The following is a 22,661-nucleotide window of genomic DNA, read 5'->3' on the forward strand; positions in this document are numbered from 1 at the left end:
CATTTTTGTGGAATTTTCTTTATATTTTCTTTATAGTGTTGTCCACTCATACGTCATAACCTCTAGTAGTCTCCTCATCCAGCGGTTCCAACACCAAAACTTTAAAAATTCATAACTTTTGCATCGATTGTCCAATTTTCCTCAAACTTTCACTGATATGTTCTACTAATGTTGCTGCTTTCACTCAACCCAATTGCTCTTTGGGTTTGCGTTCCCTTTAAAGGGAATTCCGGACCAGTTTAAAGTTTGTCTGAAAAAAAAGAGTAAAATGATGCAAGCACAACTGTGACAACTTGATCAAAATTGGATTAAAACTAAGGAAGTTATAAGATTCCAAATATTTGCTAATTTTTGGAAACAGATCTTGAACATAAGAGTGTGAACATGAGAGTCTGTCATCATGTCATGGTTGAGTAAGCACACTTTCAAAATTATGCAAGAAATGTTAAAATGTTCTGTTAATATACAATAAAGAATGACCCTTGTGACTTTTGAAAAGTGACATTTTTGCCTTTGATGTTACCCACTCATGCATGGCTCACTCGATCAACTCCTTTTAAGGAAGTTACAATGGTCAATCAATAAGTGAAAGAACAGTCTTGCAAAGTCAATTTACTCACAACATTTTTGTTCAGAAGTTATGCCAATTTGATGACAGAGGGAGTTCCTTTTTTGTTGTGTTTAAATGGCAAGGTGTGAGGCAAAGACATAATTAACTATTTGCCTATTCTTCAACTTTCTTGTGAAAATTAGCAAAATATCACAATTTTGTAACTTCCCTAATTTGTGTGCAATTTTGATCAAAGTTTCACTGTTGTGCTTGTGAAAATGTACTCTTTCTTTTCAGACTAACTTTAACTGGTCAGAATTTCACTTTAAACTATGCAGAAAGTTGTGAATTTTTAAAACTCTTCTATATATCCATTGATGTGAAAGCAGACCCCAACAAATTTGTGTATTCTGATGAGAAGAATATTTTACAATACAAACTGCAGCCATAACATTTGACCTTAAGTTGATGCTTGTCCACCAACGATGAAAATTTGCTAGTAAATGTCACATTATGCTGTAAATCAGGAGTATGCTATGCTGTGCTGATGCCTTGCAGAAACAATGTGGAGCAATGATAGCAGGCGTTACATCTGCCAGAAGCACTCGCTACTGATGAGAAAGGGGGTAAATCATTGCAAAACACATGGAAACTCCCGGACCCCCTCATTTGCGATTTTTCAGACTTGGTGTGAACGGGGACCATCATGGTGCGTGTAGCGCCAGCACCTCGCATACAAGGACACATAACGACTGCACATGCTCGTAAGTTTGCACCCTACACTTGCATATCATATGGCCCAAGTATGATTTATGCACCTGCAGTAAAATGGAAGTGCGTGATTAATAAACTTTAAAGGACATTTCTCCCAGGTGTGCTTCTTCATTGTGAGGAGCTGCTTTTCTTGCTGATGGTTGGGGGGGGGGGGGAGGGGGAAGACAAATCAGAACCACCATAACATCAGCTTTCCTTATTTACAACATAAAGTAGAAATTATGCGGTGCGTAATGTATGTCCCCGCCGGAAGTAGCATTTTGTAGCAAAATGTACAATATAGGTCAAAGGTCAAGGTCAAAGGTCACAACTGAAATTCTGTGTAGAAGTTTCAAAGCTCCCATGTAGTGCTATCATATAAAGCAAACAGAATCAAAATTGGCTCATAAATGACAGAGAAGTAGCAAATTGAACATTTTGATCACACACGGACGCACACACACACGGACACACGCACGTACGGAGCCCGTTTCATAGTCCCCTGCTCGAACTCGTTTGGCGGGGACAATTACAGTCTTTGGATAACTATGGAATAGTACTGGTAACTTATTGTATAAGCTGTTATTTTCAGGAGGGTTTAATTTTCGCAAATTTTGCAAAGCGCTGCTGGACTGCATATTTAACAACACGCAAAAATATTGCCATGCGCTGGGATAATAGTGCACTTACAACAGCTTCGGTGTCAATTCACAAAAACAACATCTCACGGAAATGTCTGTGACCCCCTCATTCGCAAAAAATATCTGTATCCCTGAAAATACACAGCTTTATACAGTAACAGAAGATCCCTACGTTCTAGTGTAGATGACAGTTCATCATAGGAATGGTTTGTTACAAAAAGTAAAAAAAACAAAAACAACAAAAACACCTTCAATGACATTTCACAACACAGATAGGAATAACGGGATGCACTGATTTATTTATCATCATGCTTGAAATAGAGAAACAAAAATTTGTAGAAAAAAAAATCCCAAAGGTTTACAAGCCTAATGACAACTTGTTAAACCTTCATTGCACATGCAAAAAGAATACTGTGGTATACAGACAGAGAGTTAGAGAAACAGGAGAGGAAAAGAGAATAATAATCATCAACAAAGCATACCAACCGACATGACACCAAAGCAGATGAATGGGAAGAGACATAAGAGGACGATGAAGGAAAACTAGATATTTGCATCCAATTCAAAAGCTCTCCTTTAAATATATCAAAACTTTGGTTTGATCACTGCCGAGTCAACTTGGTTGATGCAAAATTCTGCCTAACTCTAGGACAAGGCATGAAATATGGATGATTGATATCCGCACTGGCTCATGTGACTAAAAATAGCACTATGACTACACTGCGGGCCATAGAAACCACAACCTTGGATCATTCCAGGTTTGACTGACACAAAAACAAGATTTATTATGTTACCTGTCTGGACTCTTTCTATCTTTACCTTTTTTTTTATTTCAACATGTGTGTGTGTGTGTGTGTGTGTGTGTGTAGGTGCGTGGGAGTGTGTATGGGGGGGGGGGGTTTAAAGGAAATATCATTCTGAGATGATTATTGGTTGTTTATACGCTTGAGAGAAATGATTGCAATTTAGTAAAAAAGGAGAAGACTTGTAAGAGTCAAACTATCAGACTCCACAAATGAAACTTCATAAATCATATGAGGCATTCTAAACATGCCTCATATTTTGAGATAACTGGAGGCTCTTCTGTTTGACCTCATCCCAGCTCCCATTAAAGGGAAATGTCCCTAAAACATATATCATACTGTATTAACATTATATATCTATCTATCAGGGCTTGACACCAACTTTTTCTACAGTGGCCCATTCAGGTCCATTTGGGCCACTAAGATCTTTCAATTTGAAAATTTGGTGGCCTAAAAAAAGAAAATGTAGTAGGCCAAAAAAGAAGGAAATACAGAGATCATTTCTTATTTTAGCTGCCTGATCGAGTCACCAAAAGATAGCCTTTTTTGAAAAATTGGTGGCCAGACATCAATTTCTAGTGGCCCTGGGCCACCAGGCCACCAGGCCACAGCTAATGTAGTGCCCTATACATGGATTCTACAAATACAGTAAATGCTTTTTCTTCCTTCATCAAAGAAAACTATATAAAAAAGACATTATCCATTGGAAGACTTTACTGAAATGGATAATTTCCTAACCAAGTCTATTTCCATTGATCAGTAGTAATCAGATCATGAAATGAAAAGTAGCAGTCCATCAATATTTTGATTTCATGTTTTAACCGTTCAGTCATCTAGAAACTGGCAGCCTAAGGCAATGTCTGTATCCTTTTTAAATTCTTTAACAAGATGAAAAGGCCTATGTGGCATACATTCTAACTAAACTTCATTGTTAATCATATCTTATATTAAAAAAAAAATCTCAATGACTTTGACTGTTTTTCCTTTAATTCTTTCAAACAAACAGACAAGTTTCTGGTATCGGCGCATGAATGCGAAACAGGAAGGCAGCAAAAATATGAGCAGCATAAAATCTGTCTGAGATTTACGAACCTTTTATGGTCTAGGAATGGCTAGCACCAGTAACCCTGAGGAAGCAGGGAGGGGGAAAGGTGGGAAATCATTATACCAAGATGAAGATACAAATTTTCACCACATATGGTGCTATCTTGTCTCAACTTCAGACATGTTCAGAAAGTTCTGCTTCACAGCAGTGAGATAGCCTCCTTGTCCTATCATGTACATTCCACTCCCCCCCCCCCTCTCCCCTTCAGCTCAGCAGATCTCACTTCAACATAGAGGGCAGCATTGTGGTTTGAGACTAAGTCACTTCTACACACACACAGAAAAATGGGAGAATAAAAGAAGATGCCTAATCACTAGTTCCCACAACATATTGACTTGCTGAAAGTATTTTCACCTTAATGACATTATCTGGCTTAAAGTGAAAGTCCAATTTATCAATGATGGTATTCAAATATCATCCATGATGATAACAGCAGCAACAAAGGATGCTATCACGATATTCATTGTAATGATAACAATAACAACACACAGCACTAGCACATGATGGTCACTGTTTAATAAAGACTGTACGTGGAACAATTTATTGGATTTTGATTTGACTACTCTCATTTTGAGCCTTTACCTCATGGCGAAGTGTCAAATCTACATTTTATGGCCACATATTTTGATTTTTACACAGCCATCCAAAATCTCTTTGTTAATTTCACAAAACATTTCTAACTGGCATAAAATGACAAGTACACTTTAACCTTCTCTAGACATTTGTCTTTTTTCTTTCCTTTTTTTTTTTTTTTTTTACAGAGAGCCTTCATGTTCATTTTCATATAAAAATATTCAATTGCAAAGACTGACAAGTAGGGAGCACTGTCTGTACTGGGAAAATGAACATTTTAAGTATCCCTGTAATGTTAGGCTCTATTTTTTTGTAGGGAAATATTAAAACAGCAAAATTGTCATATTTGATCTTTCAATTTACACTGCAACAAAAAACTTGCATTATCACTACAAGTGCATGTTTGAGAAAATTTTTTGAGCTATTTACCACATTCAATTGGCTTGGTGGCCTGCTATGCAACCTACAGTCAATTAGTTCACAATAGCCCTTATTGGCACAATTCCTTTACAACCTTTGCCAAAATGTTGCAAGTTTTCCTAAAAGTGTTAATTTGCACTGTCAGTATGAATGGGACTCCATTCTAAGTTTACTTTGTACCACACACTGGTATCTATAATGTTAACACAATGTCACTTACAAACTGATTAGTTTCAACTTTAATTAACCATCTTTTTGCATGTTCTAATATCTTAATATCATGGGAATAATAAATACAAGTTAAAAATTAGAAGAAAATAAAAACACTTATGCTATGGCACATACATTTTCCAAGAGTCAAACTGAAGGGAATACTTATGGAACTCACATCCTGTGAAGCAGTGAAACTGCGTCAAAGAGCAAATCATAGTTCAGAATTTTCAGTAATTTTTTTTTTTTCAGATTGCTAAAAAAACCACAACAAACAAATCAGTACCTATGTCAGAATAATACCAGAAGATTATTTCTCCTGTTCTATTGAGCTTGAAGAGTAATGTCTTTACACATAATGCTATGAAGCAATCAAAATGGTGCGGTAAAACAAGACCATTTACTACACGAGCTTGGCAATGAAATAGATTTGTTTGACAAGTCTAAAACCACTTTGTCTTCTTTGGTAATCTGTCTGTGACTTGCTTTAATAACATACCACAGCAAATTTTTGAGTCCTCACTTCTTATCTCAAAGTTTCATCTTAGTCTTCAATTTGATAGCTTTATCCGGATCTGCTGTTTGAACTGCTATTCTGTTCTATGGCTGCACTATTTGTTTACAAGTCTGATAAAAGCCCATTGAGGAACCTACTGAAAGTTGACATATTTTATTTCTTTTGTTGTGCAGAATTCAATAATCAATTAACAAGAATTATTCATGGATTCAGATGGATAGAAAGCAATGAGGGAGAAGAGCAGGTATTTAAAATCTAATAAGAAACATTTAGCAAAACCTTTAATAACATCAATCTACAAAGCTAAATGGTCCATTTGTATCATTTGTATAAACCCTCTCAAATGGCTTGGAATTAATTACATAGGGGCATTTTGAATATGAATAAAAACATCAAGATGGAAATTTTCAGACAATCTAATCAAGGGCTTTAATTTGATTGCCAGTGTAACACGTTGTGTTCATTTTCTGAGGCAATTCTTTGCGTGGACAAGGCGGATATTAAGGCAGAGTAAGGTAAATCATTAGCTAACTCTCTCATTACCTATCAAAGCACGTCTGTCACCAAGACCGCTTCAGAAACGTCAATCATGTGAAAAGTCGTGAATAAAAACCCGACGAGACATAATGTGCGACCAGAGACACATACGGTGGAATAAGGGGGGAATATTCTGCCACTTGAAATTGAATTATCGGTTTAAATTCACTACCTCAAGACATTATTGACATTATTATGCCTAAATAATTCAATTGCCAAAATATCAAAATTATATATGCCTAAAATATCTCGGTATTGCAGCTAAACCGAATCATACGCATCACGGACTGTGTGAATTTTACGGATCTGAGATGGCGCTACAGAAACAGCTCTGTCTTTAACTGTCCTAATCAAATTGTGTCATGGGGTAACGCCTCTTGCAGATGAATTCTTCCCTCCCCCCCCCCACCCCATCACCTTTTCTGTTTCTCTTTTCTGTAAAAAGAGGAAACAGAAATGAAATGAGAGTTGGTTTTCTTGGTTGGAGCTCTAAACCAATCACACACATGGGTATCCCTTGAACCTGCGTGAAAATTTTTGAAGGTAGGCATAAGTGTAGTGCTCATGGTCTGTGCAAATTCTGCAGCGGGGAAAATAGAAAATTACCACCTCACCTGTGCAAAGACTCCTTGTTTCCCCCTCCTCTCCGACCTGCATTCTTCCACTTACGTACCTTTTCTTTTTTTTCTTCTCTTTTGTTGTTGTTGTTTCTTTTTGGTCCATCAGAGGGTGAAGCAATGGTCATGAGAGCGAATCAAATTTGATTATCCGCAGTGTATAACTCGATAAATGATGCACACAGTCGCACCCTCCCTGCGATTGACTCGGGTCTCCCTGAAAAATATGAATAGTTATGAAGCGGCGATAATCACTGAGAGACCCTTGAACTGCCTGCCTATCCGGGAGAGGAAATGAGTTCTGTGGTGGTAGGAGGCGCTGTGTGGGTCACAAAGTTCCGGCAGATTCTTCTAACTCCTTCACCTCCCTCCTCTTAACTACTCAATTTAAAATCAAATTCCAAATCCCATTTCCTTTCCAAAATGTGATATTGAATGTGTTGCATGCTCCTGAGCAATACACCTTGTTGACCCACACATTACATCAAATAGGAAATGGAGAAGGTTCCTTGCCCCTAAAATCAACCATGAATTCCACAGATTTTATTCCAATATAATTAATTTCACAGGTATAACATTGAATTCAAGCTATTTCATATGCTGTGCACCATTCTCATAGTTTTGGAAAACTAATTATTTCACAACTACTGACCCCTGAAGAAAACCTCAACTCCTACCCCCCCTCCCCATCTTTTTATCATTCCTTATTATCTTAAGGAAAATTTTAATTTTGCTGAAAATGTCACTTTATTCAAATTCATTAAATTCTTGCATTACATTGTTTAGATACCCAATTTTTTTTTTTTAAATGGCTGGTACTAAAACACTGATTAATTCAGTACTTATTTGCCTCGAATGGGCAATTTGTGTCAAATGTCACTTTAATCTCAGTTAAAATTGCTGTGTTCTTAATCAGGTGTTCTTTTGGTTGTATAATATTATATATATTTTTTAAAGAAAGAAATGTTGATCACCGGGTACAATCAACTGGCTGAGGGTAAAGTGAGACCTGCTTCTTCTATCCAGTCATGCAATTCAACCAAACAGGGTGCAGAATTGCACAGACAAAAATGAAGGGCTCTGGATAAGTTTTTGAAGCATTTCATTCAAAGATAGAAAGACTGAAGAATTACCATGGCAATGATCTAATATTGCTTGTTCACATACTTTGCATTTCCTGCTCTTCTCAGGGCCTTTTTTTTTTAAACATATAACACAAAGAGCAACAATAACATTGTTCAAACAGCTCATGTAGATATCAATCAATAGGTCTTTGTTCTGGAATGATTCAGCTGTGTTTCCATTGTTGCAGCAGATGGTTTAGCACTGCTGTCATCACTGACCCAACCTGAATCTACCAAACTCAAATTATATTCTTGGTCAAGAGATGTCTGCTGTCCAAAGACAGCTTCCAAGCAGGATCAATTAAGTTGTCTGTAGCTACATTCTTTCTTCCTTTGTTTCTTTCCTTGCTTCTTTTTCTTTGATACCTCACATGAAATTCCATGTTGCCAGGCAACCATAATGTATGTCAACACATCAATCAGCCTCTACTCATGTCAGCCATGAGCAAAGGATTAAAGATGTGTGATGCACAAATGGGGGGCAGAGGAGGACAATGACAGGAATGGAAAACAGAGAGAAAAGGAGGAGGAAGAGAGGGAGGAGGAGAAGGAGGAGAGAGAAGAGAAAGGGAGGAGGAGGAAGAGGATTAAGAGGAGAAAGAAGAATGACAGAGTTTGGGCAACTTTTGGTGTGAATTAATCTACAATGTAGGAAGGATATCCTAATCACCCTCTTTAATAATATATCCCTTTTATCCCACTCCTCAAGGGATGCAGGGCAACTCTGTGACAATCCTCTCTTCACCATGCCTTGATTCCTGGGAACAGCAGTGCTAGGAAAATGTCAACATATCTCCAGCCTTGGCTTGAAATGAGTCCGGAGGAAGGGCCAGAGGTGCCAGAGTCCCAGTTCCAGTCATAAATGTTTTCTCTCACTGCTTTTTGTTCTCAACTTTCTTTCTCTCATTGATTTGAGCTGTCCTGCTCTTCCCTTTAGCTCTTGTCCGTGATGATCTGGCGCAGTGCATGTGGGTGATGACACATTTCATCACGCAAGGGAGAGGAAGGAAAGTGACATGATAATATGCTGGCTATCCTTGGATCTGATATGGCCAGTGGTTGTAGAAGTGTTTAAAGATCCCGAATGTCAGATGACAGAAAGCCCGAGTGATGACAGGCAGGTATTGTCACGACTGGCCATCAACACTCCTCTCATGCTCCAAACAAATCTTCCTCAATTTTGTTTTAAACTAATACTTATCAATTCCTGAATGCATGCACCTTGAACAGTACATCCTGTGTTTACCAGGGGGAACACATTGGAACAGAAGACTGTGCTAAGGACACCCAGTCTTGAATGCATGATCTTGAGTTCAAATCCCACCAGAGAAGACATCCCTGCACAAGATATGTACACACTACTGTAAAACCAGACATATTTCCGGGCATGAAACTTTCACGAAATTTGCGAGGAGCAAAGATACGCAAAAGTGTTTCTCTGCACAAGGCATTGAATGCCAGTGGCAATTCACAAAAGTTTCATGCTGTGAAAAAGGCCATCAGCTCCAATTTGCAAAAGTTTCATGCCATAGTTCTGATTTTACAGTTTGTGTCAATTGGTGTCAGTGAAAAAAAAAAATCATGCAATGATTCCTTCCTTTCTCTATCCACTTCTATACAATGTACATTCTTATGACACCCTCTCAAACAAATGTACTAGATAGCATGAACAAAACATGAATACCGATACCTCTCGAGACCCCAGCTGGACAGACACTTTCAACTTCGACTGGAAAGGAAAAATTGCTGAAACAAATGTTGCTAGGCTTCACTTCTCTATCAGGTATCACAATCATCTTGAAGATGACATCAAGGAGAAAAATATCACATATGTGTAATGATTAAATGTTTATTGCTTAGGGGGCTCCATGCACCTAACTTTCTAATGAAGGCCCTTGAAAAATAAACCAAGAAGTGCCATTACAGGACTGTATTTGTGGGTTTTGCTTCATAAAGGCTTATTCTTCAAATATACAGCTCCATGAGCATTCTCAATTACCGCAAACAAACCGATAAAATTTGTACTCAAAGAGCATGATCTGTCTTACTCTTGAACACTACTGTCACAGCTCAACTGAGGCAGGCCAACAAAAGTTGGAGGGGTGAGCACGGACTGATTTCTTACTCCAAATTGTGGGCTCTCTACGTAGTCAATTCTCCTGTGATCATGGGAATAGCAATAATGCATCAACTCTGCTCTGCCGGACTATCCAAGTCCTGCCAAAAACCAAACCAGGTCAATCTCACTCCCTTGAGATCTCTGCCTTTCAATGTCTGATCAGCATAAGAAACACACATGGACACTGAGACAGACAAGTGGAGTGTGAGTGCATATCTTTTCATGCAAATGTGCTAATTTCAAAACTCTCACAATCTAGCCACATTTTACAGTTATCTATATTAATACATATAAAAAATATTTTTACATGACAATTTATTCTTATAAAAACCAGGATGGAGAAGCATTGTGAAGAGCACAGAACTGTAAAAGTTGTCGTTTTGATTTTAAAAGTCATTTTGAATAACGACTTGGCACTAAATTAAACCTTCCAAGTATGTGGTCCTAGCATGCATTCATGCAAAGAGCATTAACTGGGACACCCCCTCCCCACCCTGCATCCAGCTCAAAAGGAGAGAAAAGGGTTTTCTCCTTTTTCATATGTTTCATTCTGCTAAGTTTCTTCAGCAAACACTACGTGTCAGGCATTAATACTTGATCAAATCTCTCTCAAAGTCTTTCTGTTTTTTTATGTACTGTACAGGAATTTGCAGGACGACATGTACAACTGCCATCCCGCTTTATCCTGAAATCTTTTATTGGACACATGCTAAAATCCACCAATCATTATCTAATCAGAGCAACTGAATGGCCACTGACAGTTAAGAGTTCGTCATTTGAAAGGAAAGTATCCATAAACCTGTTGCACACAATAACAGAGGAGTACCTCCATCCATTTCCTACTCACACACACACACACACACACACACACACACACACACACACACACACACACACTCCCAATTTCTCTCTCCATCTTTCCTTTTTCATTTCTGGAGACGGCATCCCAACCTGCATCTTCAAATCGCGTTCACGTCACAGTTAGTTAACACAAAGATGAGGCAGGTAGGGGCAGGAAGACGCGAGACTCTCGGATTGATAGGAAAAATTAATGACCGAGACGATCTGGAAGCATCCAAATCACATCCCATCCTCCGGTCTCCTGTCCTTCCTCTTTCTCCTGATAGCCCAACAATTATATTCCCCAAAATGTATCAGGCCTTGGACAGCCATTACTGGAGGGTAGCTGTAATGAAAGGGAAAGATACAGACCGAAGAAAATAAAAACGACACAAAACTAAGAAGAAAGGGTCCAGATAGCGCATAAGTTGCTCTTAATGGAAAGTGAGCATCCAAATACTTAGCCAGCCATTTGTGCATGTTTTCATTAAAAACAAAATGAGAGTTAGAGAGAGAAAGAGAGAGAAAGAAAGAAAGTGAGAGAAGGAAAAGAGAACAGGACAAACTTTCAAATTATTGTCACTTTTGCCTGCATTCCAGAAATCCTTTTACAACACATTAAGAATAGCTTTTGTCCTTACATCAGAAGTATATAATTATTAAGACTGAGTCATATAACCTTGAGATCTACGTTTGCACTTTTTGCACAAATTGTGATCAGATAAAATGCAATATTCTGTTTCAAGATGATAATTGTCAATTCCTCTTTGTCAGATGAATGACTTACAAAAATCTGACAACAAATTTCACATTTTAAACTACAATTTATTATCACAATCCTGAAAATAATGCCACATCCACTATGATTTGTATTCATTCACCTTTTCTTTTCTTTTTTTTTTCCCTGGGGGATATCAAAGTTATCTTTAATATCTCCGATGGAAAATCAAATCAATTTAAAGATTCCAGTATAAAAAGGCTTCATCAGCTACTCCTAATAAAATCCATGGAGAACATTTTCAGGTCATGTCAATACAGCTGCATGACCACTTCTTAATTACAAATTATGCATTTAACATCTGAAATTATGAGTTTTTACTGGACATTTCAAACAATTCACTCAATAGGACCCTAATGTATCTCTGCATCACTCTACATCTTCTTGGTAGATTTGTGATTTCAAAGCTTTTCAGAATCAAAGAACAGGGGGGGGGGGTAACATTCTAAACTAAAGAAAATTTATACATACATTTATACATTAATATCTATTATCTTGCACAAAACTAAGACTACATACTGGCACAGATACAGCAAAACCTTTAGAAGTAGAAGCCTTACTGCTCAGTGGCAGAACTTCCACCTCCCTGGTCCTCCTTATGTAGTAGATTGGCGTCTTCCTTTCTGATCCCTGCCCCTCCCCCCCCCCCCCCAAAAAAAAAAAAAAAAAAAAAGGAGGGGATGCTCATCCTTAGACCTTGGTCCTTCTGAGACCAGCCTATCAGAATGTATTACCTAAGTACACATGTATCATTTGGCCATTATGGGATGTTCTTTTTACCGACAGTACCCTCTCCAATAGTATCACATTTGGCAAGATATTGGAAACCTAATGGAGTGGGTGGGGGCAAGGATGGCAATTAAACAATTCTCTGTACATCTTTCCCCCTTTTTTGTCTCTACTAAAGATAGCTACCCCCTCTCTTTACTCCCTATCCCTCTCGCTCTGTATCAATCTATCTACCTACCTACCTATCTATCTATCTGTATCAGTGGAAAGCATTTATTCTATTACATCCAATCCGATCTCTCAACTGCTATTTCATGTGTTTCCTCACATGCCAGTGAAGAAAGTGACTATCTTTACTCAGAAGAGCTTTTAGCCGTTATTACATCCCTCCCGTCTTATGTCTTTCTCTATGACATCTCCCAATTTCCTTTCCAATGAAGGAAGGGCATGCCCCGACCAGAAGCGAAATGCAAGTGTAAGGTTACTTTGAGGGTTTACCAGTTGCAGACACAGTGACATGATATACTGGGGAGGTATACCTCCACAGATATACAGTATGTCCCCCAAAAAATTACAATCAGATATTCGCATTGATAACACCCAATATGATTAAAGTGTCTCAATGCTACTTAACAGAGTCTTAAAATATAACATCTTAGCTCTATTTTGCAGAAAACACCATTCAATTTGGTTAAGCGGTCACAGAGAAATGTGGATTGTTGTAAAGCATGTCATGAGTCTGATTCTTCCAAGTTTAGCACTTCGATGCTCTTGTGTGTTAATATGATAGACAGAACTTGGAGGGAAGAGATTTCTGACATCCTCTACAAAACTCCTCATTTCTCTTTGACCACTGAAGCAAATCGAATGGGATTTTCTGTAAGATGTGGGCAATGAGATATAGTTTCATACCCTGAATTTGTATTGATTGATTCACTATTTTTAAAGGTATCATTGCGGAGGGTCCCGTTGTAATTTTTTGGGGGACATACGGTACATAGGAATCTAGAGAGAATGCATCTGTGTGTATTTGTGTTTTGCTTTGGTTTTTAGTCACAATCACAGTTTTAATCAACACTACTGCAGCCCCCAAATCACACATTCTAGCATTTTTTGTTTGTTTTATTTCTAAGGCTAACCGAACGAATGTGAATTTAGGACAAAGACAGGAAGCGCTGTTGTGAAATGGACACACAAACCTTCTCCTCAGCTAGCTGTGTCAAAAGTTGGCATTGAAAAGTTGCCGATCCTTGCCAACTTTCTCAATCCAATAGAAGTCACGTGTCTGTTCCCATCCAACGTATCTGAAGCCAGGGTGTCATTGCAGATAAAATAGGAGACACGTCACACTACTTTCTCTCCTATAGTTCGCTCTATTCCTTCATCAACCCATTACAGCCTTGTCCATTAACTAAAGCCAAATATCTGGGGATTTCGCTTTCCTTGACAATGCAACAAATAAAGAAGGAAAAAAAAAAAACCCCACACACACAATTATACTCTTTAGACAATACAAAACATTGCATCATCTTCAAGCATTTGCTCCTACAAGATAGGAGAGTATTGGAGGATTTTGACATGAGATAGGACCACGTTTCAGATGACTGATTTCTGAGGTCGATTTCATTTTTATTTCATTTTCATTTCATTGACAAATTCAATTCATATTATACCAACAAGAAAATACTGGGCAGTTTGATTACCTCTAAAGTCACAAGTCTAGTTTGTGTTAAGGTCCTGTTTACCTTTGGGAGCAGTGATCTAAAAAATGTTCAAGATATCACATTTTATGCATATGTGTAGGTCTGTGGTATCACAAAACATCCTACCATATAAAATTTTTGCAATAAAGCCTTTACGGAAGGAGATATCAGTATTTTTCTAAATAAACCATAACTGTAGATGGTTTAGTCTGGAAACATTTTTATTAGAACTATTGTTCACATTTTGTGTATTTAACAATACTTAACATCAATTTTATGGATTCAAATTTCTACAGTGGTTGTTTCTATCCCCAACTCACATTTTAGAACTATTTTAAAGCACTAATGCTGGGTTTTTGTTTCATCTGCAAATGGTAAATTATGGTACATTAACAAACTCAAGTTAAAAGCCTGAAGTTTTAGGCTTTAATCTGGTTCTACACAGCATTTCATTTCCCCCTCATCTCTATGTTCTTTTACGTTGTTAGGTTTAATGAATTTGTTTTTCCGACACACCTGCCAAGCGTCTTATCTCTTTGCAGATATAGTTACTGCAACGTTTCACACTAGATCTTCATTTATGTTATGAAAGAGATAAAAAGAGGAGCATCACCCACATTGAAGCACTTCAAGAAAATTATGTGAAGTGATATCCAAGCCTTGGTCTCAAATCTTGTCTCAAGCGACAGAGATGATTCTGCAGTGATAATGCCTTACTATCTCAATCAGGTGTGTCCTAGGAATTTCATCAAATTTGAGCTTGTTTACTCAAAGCCTTGCGGGGAAAGATGGGTGATGCATTTATTAAAAAGAACTGGTAACCCTGTCAAACTGAAGTCAAGTTTGCATTCTTCTTATGAAACAAGTAGAGTCATGTGGGCATGACTATTTTTCTTTTTGCATTCCACACATCAAGAAGACATGTGGGAAGCAAAAATAATCAGAGAAAGTAGGAAACAATCACAATTTATCAGAACAAAGTTTGCAAGGTATATATCTTTATCTTTTTACACCTTTCCTGCAATAGTCATGTGTGGTCCAAAAATTTTGAAAAAGACAATTATTTTCCATGAAACCTACAGTATTTTGGGCAAAAAAACAAAACAGTACTAAATACTGAAAAAGAAGAAGAAGAGGTGACAGTTGACATCTCTGGTTACCATGTTACGCTTGACTGAGTACAAAGTACTCCAGAGAAAATTGAGCTAAAAAAAAAAAGAAGAAGAAAACTAAACAAAACAAAATGATAAAACATTCCAGTTAAAGACCAAAGAGACCAACTGTGCTGAAAGTCTGGAACATGGGCATGTCATCTCAATTTCTGACACATAAAGTAAATCAAATATGACCATGTACTTCACTAGAGACATTCAATCAAGCAGCTAAGATGGCTCTTAGTCCTATTAGAGGTACACAAGGCAGTCTGGGAGTACATTTCCTGCTGTTGTGTCATTCATAATGCCATGAAAGTTTTCACTTGTCTGATGCCTTTCCTGAAATATCTCTTTTAATTGCTTGTCATTTAAAAAACAGTGGCTTGGGGTAGAAAATTGAGACTGAGTGTTTTTTTAATCTGTGATACTATACCAATTTCATAAAGTTGCTAAAAAATGATTAAATACTTGAAATGTTGTTCTTGTTTTATTTGCTCAGAGGCAATATTTTCTGTCAATGGCTTAAAAAAAAAGAAACAATAAAACACACACAGACACATACACACACACACACACACACACACACACACACACACACACATACTCACTTGTGCATCAACTATCCCCTCCCCCCCCCCAAAAAAAAAAAAAAAAAAAACAGGAAAGAAAGAAAACATGATTAACATTCCTACAAGGAGAGGGGTGCCTCATAGAACGTGATGCACTAAATCTGGCATTCAAAGAATTTTCAGCAGGTGTCGTGATGAGGGAAGGTCATCCATGCCTGCCTGTATGAGGTATAGCCCTCTACTCTTTGGTCAATTATCATGTCATCAGCATGCAGGACATTTCCAAACATTCATTGGTCTCGCTCTCCTCCCCCCCCCCCCCTTCTTATCTATCTCTTCATTCTCTTTCTATCATTTGTTAAATTGATTTAAAGGACAAGTTCACCTTCATAAATATAAGGATTGAGAGCATGTAGCAATATTAGTAGAACACATCATTGAAAGTTTGAGGAAAATCAGACAATCCGTTCAAAAGTTATGAATTTTTGAAGTTTTTTTGCAGTACCCGCTGGATGTGAAGACTACTGCAGTGTATGAATAACTTAGATGTCACATGCGTACAACAATATACGGAAAATAAAAGAGAATTTCACAAAATTCCATCTTTTGAAAAAAGTACACATTCCCCTGACTCGTTACCGATAAATGTTATGGGTAATATTATTCCCCCTGCCTTTAGAAAGAGGCAAGTCAATTGCTCTTTTATTATGCGAAAAAAGTGAAAATATGTTGAATTTTCTTTTATATTTTCTTTATACTGTTGTACGCATATGACTCACAAGCTGTAGTAGTCTCCTCATCCAGCGGTTCGAACACAAAAATTAAAAAAATTCATAACTTTTGCATCAATTGTCCAATTTTCCTCAAACTTTCACTGATGTGTTCTACTAATATTGTTGCATTTTCTCAATCCTTATATTTATGAAGGTGAACTTGTCCTTTAATAACTTCCTTCAACCTTCTCTGCCAGTGAAACAAAATGTGGTACTGCATGCACATATTATGCAGATAGGTCAATGGGAGGTTTATGCACCTATGACATCACTGCCTAATCTGATTTCCAAAAGTGGTTCTAGTTTTACATTGTTCATTTAAAAAAGATGAAACTTTAGAATGACACAATTTTCCTACTTTAGGTCTGATTTAAAAAAAAATGAAACTACTGCCATTCTGTTCATCTTACTCTATTTTCATGACGAAAGTTAACTTGAAGTTGAAGACTTCAAAATGGGTGAAATAATTATCTTTTGTAACAATTTTTTATTTCATTTCTATGTCAAGTTTTATGTAAGCTCACACTGTTAGTCTTTAGACTTTTTGATGAGTAACAATAAAAATTGAATTGAACTGAATGAATGAATGAATGAATGAATGAATGAATGAAATGAATGAATGAATAAACAACTCTTAATGCAAACATCTAATTTGACAATCTCCAGACTGTATGCATATTGTGACAACACTTATCAAAATAAATAAATAAATAAATAAATAAATAAATAAATAAATAAATAAATAAATAAATAAATAAATAAATAAATAATGAGGCCAAATCCATAGTATCCTCTGAACTCTGTTCAGGGGATACAAATATATTTGCTTTGAATATAGCCTTATGAATGACTGCTTGAAAGTCTGTTTTGGGCGTGTCTTTTTTTCACTTTTTTTTTTTAATACTGACAACTCCCGTTATTATTCTGGAACAGCAATTTTCTTTTGTTAAATATCACAAGGAAAAGTAGAAATTACGCGGTGCGTAATATATGTCCCCGCCGGAAGTAGCATTTTGTAACAAAATGTGCAATATAGGTAAAAAATCAAGGTCAAAGGTCAAAGAAGTCAAAGGTCAAAATTCTGTGTAGAAGTGTTGAAGCCCTCACCTAGTGCCATCACATAGAGCAAACGGAATCAAAATCGGGTTAGAAATGGCGAAGAAGTAGCATTTTGTAGCAAAATGTACAATACAGGTCAAAAAATCAAGGTCAAAGGTCAAAATTCTGTGTAGAAGTGTTGAAGCCCTCACCTAGTGCCATCACATAAAGCAAACGGAATCGAAATCGGGTAACAAATGGCGAAGGAGTAGCATTTTGTAGCAAAATGTACAATATAGGTCAAAAAATCAAGGTCAAAGGTCAAAGAAGTCAAAGGTCAAAATTCTGTGTAGAAGTTTTGAAGCCCTCACCTAGTGCCATCACATAAAGCAAACGGAATCGAAATCGGGTTAGAAATGGCGAAGGAGTAGCATTTTGTAGCAAAATGTACAATACAGGTCAAAAATCAAGGTCAAAGGTCAAAGAAGTCAAAGGTCAAAATTCTGTGTAGAAGTTTTGAAGCCCTCACCTAGTGCCATCACATAAAGCAAACGGAATCGAAATCGGGTTAGAAATGGCGAAGGAGTAGCATTTTGTAGCAAAATGTACAATATAGGTCAAAGGTCAAGGTCAAAGGTCACGACTGAAATTCTGTGTAGAAGTTTCAAAGCTCCCATGTAGTGCTATCATATAAAGCAAACAGAATCAAAATTGGCTCATAAATGACAGAGAAGTAGCAAATTGAAGATTTTGATCACACACGGACGCACACACGGACGCACACACGGACACACGGACGGACGGACGGACACACGGACACACACACGTATGGAGCCCGTTTCATAGTCCCCTGCTCGAACTCGTTCGGCGGGGACAAAAATTTCATTATGGCCAAGTAATACAGTATACATATATATATATAGATGTTAATTTTGGAACCTGAACTTTTACTTAGTTGTGACAAGATTTTCACTACAATCATGTTCATTGTAATGGGAGTGCACTGTATTTTTATATGTGCACACACACACACACACACACACACACACACACAACACCAGTTCTACCAGGAGGCTCCTTGGGTCATGCACAAAGCTCTTTTGTGACTGTCTGGAATTCTGGCAAATAGTCATTTTAGACCACATCTGACGCAATCAATTACATGATATTCCACCTTTTTTTTTTTTAGATGGAGTTTCAATTTAAAAAAAAAATAAAAATAAATGGTGGCCAAGGAGGGCAGGATAAACATAAGGGTGAAAAAAGACACCCTTCTGAGAAAAGCACCTCAAGGGAATGTGAGTGGCAACTCTATTTGTTTACAGTCTTTCTTCCTCCCTAGTCTTTTTTTTTCTACTTCTTTTTGATGTGTCAGAAAATGTAACCCCCTGCCTCGATATTCTTTTTATTTTTCTGTCGTTGTTGTTATTGTTCCTCTTCTTACTCTCCGTCTCCATCAAAACCAGCCCTGGCCAGAAAATAAATGCATATCAACGGGTTTCATCAGGAGAAAATGCAGATATGGCAGGAGGCCCTGCTGATGCTGCTCTCATCTGGGCATTATCAGATAGGACTATTCATGCGGAGGCCCCGAGGGGGACCAGTTGGGCGTGAGCTAGTTACCCTGTCAAACCAACTGAAAGGGTAATTCAATTATTTATTTTTGTCTTCTTTTTCTCTTTCTTGTTCTTTTTTTTTTGTTAACATGTGTGAGGTGGAATATGGAGTGACAGACCAACCGAGATAGATACACAAAATATGAGGACAAGAGGGGATGGGAGGGGGTGGGGTACGCAGACCTGTAAAGATGATTGGTCAATTGACAGGCAAGGACGGTCAAAGTGTGAGAACAGAGAGGGGGAGGAGAATGAGAATGAAAACAACAAATGTCTGCATAAAAGAAGGAACTCACAATTAAAAAAAAAACAACAGCAGCAAAACTAAAAAATGAAAGGACTATCGTGGAAAGATTTAAAATGTAATCAAGCATTACAATTTTTTCTCAATTAAGGAAGAACAACACCTTTATCAGCTACGGCTGGTCCAGCAATTGAAAGTGTAGATTTTCATTACATCTGCAATTTTCAAAATTTACAGAGGTACAAACTACTACCAACAATGATTAACATAGAGTGAGACATTCTTTTTTTATATATTTCATTGTTGTTTTTGCATTTAAACTTTCCATTATGCATAAAAGGTAAAACTTGAACATGAACGAAGTATGTTATGAGTCTGATGAAGTTTATCTCATTTTGTTTCAGCTATCTATGCAGCTTTTAAATATCCATGGTAAAAATCTATGCCACATCTAAGTCTGAAAACAACAGCTGCCATAGACTCTGAAAATAATTTCTCACTTTCATCTTTCTTCCCATGTTAGTATTGTTAAGGTGCATCTCATCTCCCTGGTATTGTTATATCATGTGATGTACAAAAATGTTTGTTAAAATACATCTGAAAGAGAGCTAAAAGTAAGAGATTGAGTATGTAAATACATAATACATACATGGACATTTCAGTAGAGATAAGACAGAAATGAATAAAAACATGAACAACAGAAATATTGCCAAACAACATAAAGGGCAACAGCAGTACAGCAAGCTCCTTGAGTACAGGTGTTGGGAGAGTCCTGGAAGACAGTTTGGGGTACAGAGGGAAGGAATGAGGCAGGAGGATGAAATTATCCATCCATATGGGTTGATAAGATGTTAATCAACCCTTCTGTAACTTTCTTCATCTTTTCCCCCTCTTCCCCCCCCCCCCCCCTTTCTTGCTCTCTTTCTCCTTCCATTTTTTCCCCTTTCTCATAGCCTTGTCATGGAGTAGTGGCCTAAGGCAATCTTGCCCCTGTATTAACTCATGAATTTCATGCAGATTGACACCCCAAAAACATGGCTCTGGCTGGGGCACCCTGCCACATGCTGCCAGGGATAGTGCTTAGTCTTGCCATAGCCAGACCCTGTTCTTTTACTGATGCATTGCATTATCTACCTATGATTTCCTGACTTCAGTTCAGGAACTTAGATACTACTTCCATTATCAAACACATCAAACCATTGCCTAGTTCATCCTATTGAATATCATTTCAACCTTTTTATTCTGATGCTGGCCTTCACAAGCTGTTTTGTAAAGTTTAGATAATAAGACTATCATGACAGCCCAGATGCCAGCTTGCCTTCTTTGATACCTTGCTCCAATATGACAGCTCCAGAGAAGGGGAAAGAAGCTGGCTCAGTGGTAATTGTTTTATAAATGCAAAATAATTCTGTACCTGACAAATCACACATGTGTTCTATTCCCCAAAATTGAACTTATGCGCCAGAATTACAACGTTTTCAGAGTCGCACGTGTGAGCTCTAATTTGATGAATGAAAGATGAATTATGCATTTCTGCAATGAGCAGGAGGGGTTTGGGGCCACACGCTCGGCATGAAAAATGTTCTTAGGGTCTTAGTATCTTGATCTAATAAGACTTTGAAGATAACACGGGACAGAGATGCATGTGGCATGATTTGTTGACAGTATTTTGCCTGCAGTGCTTCAAAATCCTAACTGATGCAAGTACCCATCACATAACCTGTGGTGGTACAAAACTCTCCCCCCGCCCCCCATATTCCATACTAAAAAATACTATGTAACACAGATGAACCCATCTATATCTGAAACTTATTTTTATTATTCCCTTGGTTTGAGATTCTGTTATGCACTTCAAATATCTCAGGAAAGTAACTTTAAATTCCATATTGGATAGGAAGGCAGAATTTCTTCATTTTGTTTTAAGGACAGGAAGGAAGAAACTTTTTTTTTTTAAAGGTGAAGAAAGAGCATGGTTTCTGAAAATTCAAAAATGAAACACACTAAATCTACTGGACAGTGAATACATAAAGTCATTTAAAGTCCTACATGGAAACTTCTTCTTGTGCCCGGCTCCATTACACAGATGATGGAGGAGAAACACATCGTTGCTTGATATATATCCTAAATACCCTGCTAATGACAAAAGGAAAGAATTTTCCCAATAGGACTGAGCAAGATTTGGCTATTTATAGTCTAACCGAAGAATGAGCGAGGAAAAGATTGTCCAGAAGAGAGGAGAGCTGCCCCACTGGCTTCTCGGCTTGGCAGTTTACTAAGTCATCACCCAAACTGATGAGACAGGAATACGGGACTGCATTCTCTGATATCAGATATCCACGTTTCTAAGCTTGCAAAATTTCAAACCAGATCCAACGGAAAGCCACAAAATATCCTTAATTCCCCTACAAAAATGCTCAATTCTGCTGGAAAATATCGGCTGCTGAGCAATTTGAGTATGGGAGCTTGACTGCAGTGATTCCACATGTGTCAATCGATTTTTCAGTTCATAAGAAGAAAAAAATCAGAAAAACAAGGCATTTCAAAGTTTAGCTGTTATCTTGAAAGCCCTCAGATTCTTGAGGGGGGAAAGAAGATTTCTATCTCACACTTATAAAGTTTAACATCACCACATATCACGCATTTGATGCAAGGGGAAGGTGATTTTTAAACAGTTGTTGCATTATGCATCAGGAAACAGTATATTTTTGTTGATTGCATATGCGGCAGGGCCTAATCGCATCACTTTGGAAATCCTGCATCAACTTTCTCTCACTTCGCCTGGCTTCCTCTGCATATCTCCCCGTATCATCTCTTATGCCAGACATAAACATCGGGACTGAGTTTGGGAAAGGATTCGCGCCATGCAGGCCTACACGCAAGACACGCGAATTCTTCAGGACAAAATATACTGCTCCCAGCTGGATAGGTCATTGACTTTCAGGGCATGAGTTAACCTAACTGTTTGTTGAATTTGGAATAAAATGTCTTCATTTCCACTTTTAAGATGACAATTAAAAAAAAAAATCCACACATGTGATGTTTCAGCTAAGAATATTCCATAAATGCTGATGCTTTTCCAAGATTAAAAATCATGTTTTTGTTTGTTTTTTTGCCAGTAGGTAAGAAATCTGATGTACAGAAGGATTATTACTACCTGTTCCTTTGTTTGCCTAAGACTACTATACATGATGTTATAACAGCATTATTTACCATTTGCAAATGAAACAAAAACCCAGCTTTAGTGCTTC

General features: G+C 37.5%; 1 protein-coding gene across 1 annotated transcript in view; it reads right to left on the reverse strand.

Annotated features, from left to right (window-relative positions):
- Nucleotides 1-11,024: 11,024 nt before the first annotated feature.
- LOC139743660 (uncharacterized) overlaps nucleotides 11,025-22,661 on the reverse strand; it is a 31,848-nt gene continuing 20,211 nt past the window's right edge. The window contains exon 3 of the mRNA XM_071654123.1: nucleotides 11,025-11,155. The gene's annotated coding sequence lies outside the window, so the exon portion shown is untranslated. The remainder of the gene's footprint in view (nucleotides 11,156-22,661) is intronic.

The sequence above is a fragment of the Diadema antillarum genome, unplaced genomic scaffold (assembly GCF_040938485.1).
Source record: "Diadema antillarum isolate AM-2024a unplaced genomic scaffold, OU_Dant_1.0 seq00001100_RagTag, whole genome shotgun sequence".
NCBI classification, from domain to species: domain Eukaryota; kingdom Metazoa; phylum Echinodermata; class Echinoidea; order Diadematoida; family Diadematidae; genus Diadema; species Diadema antillarum.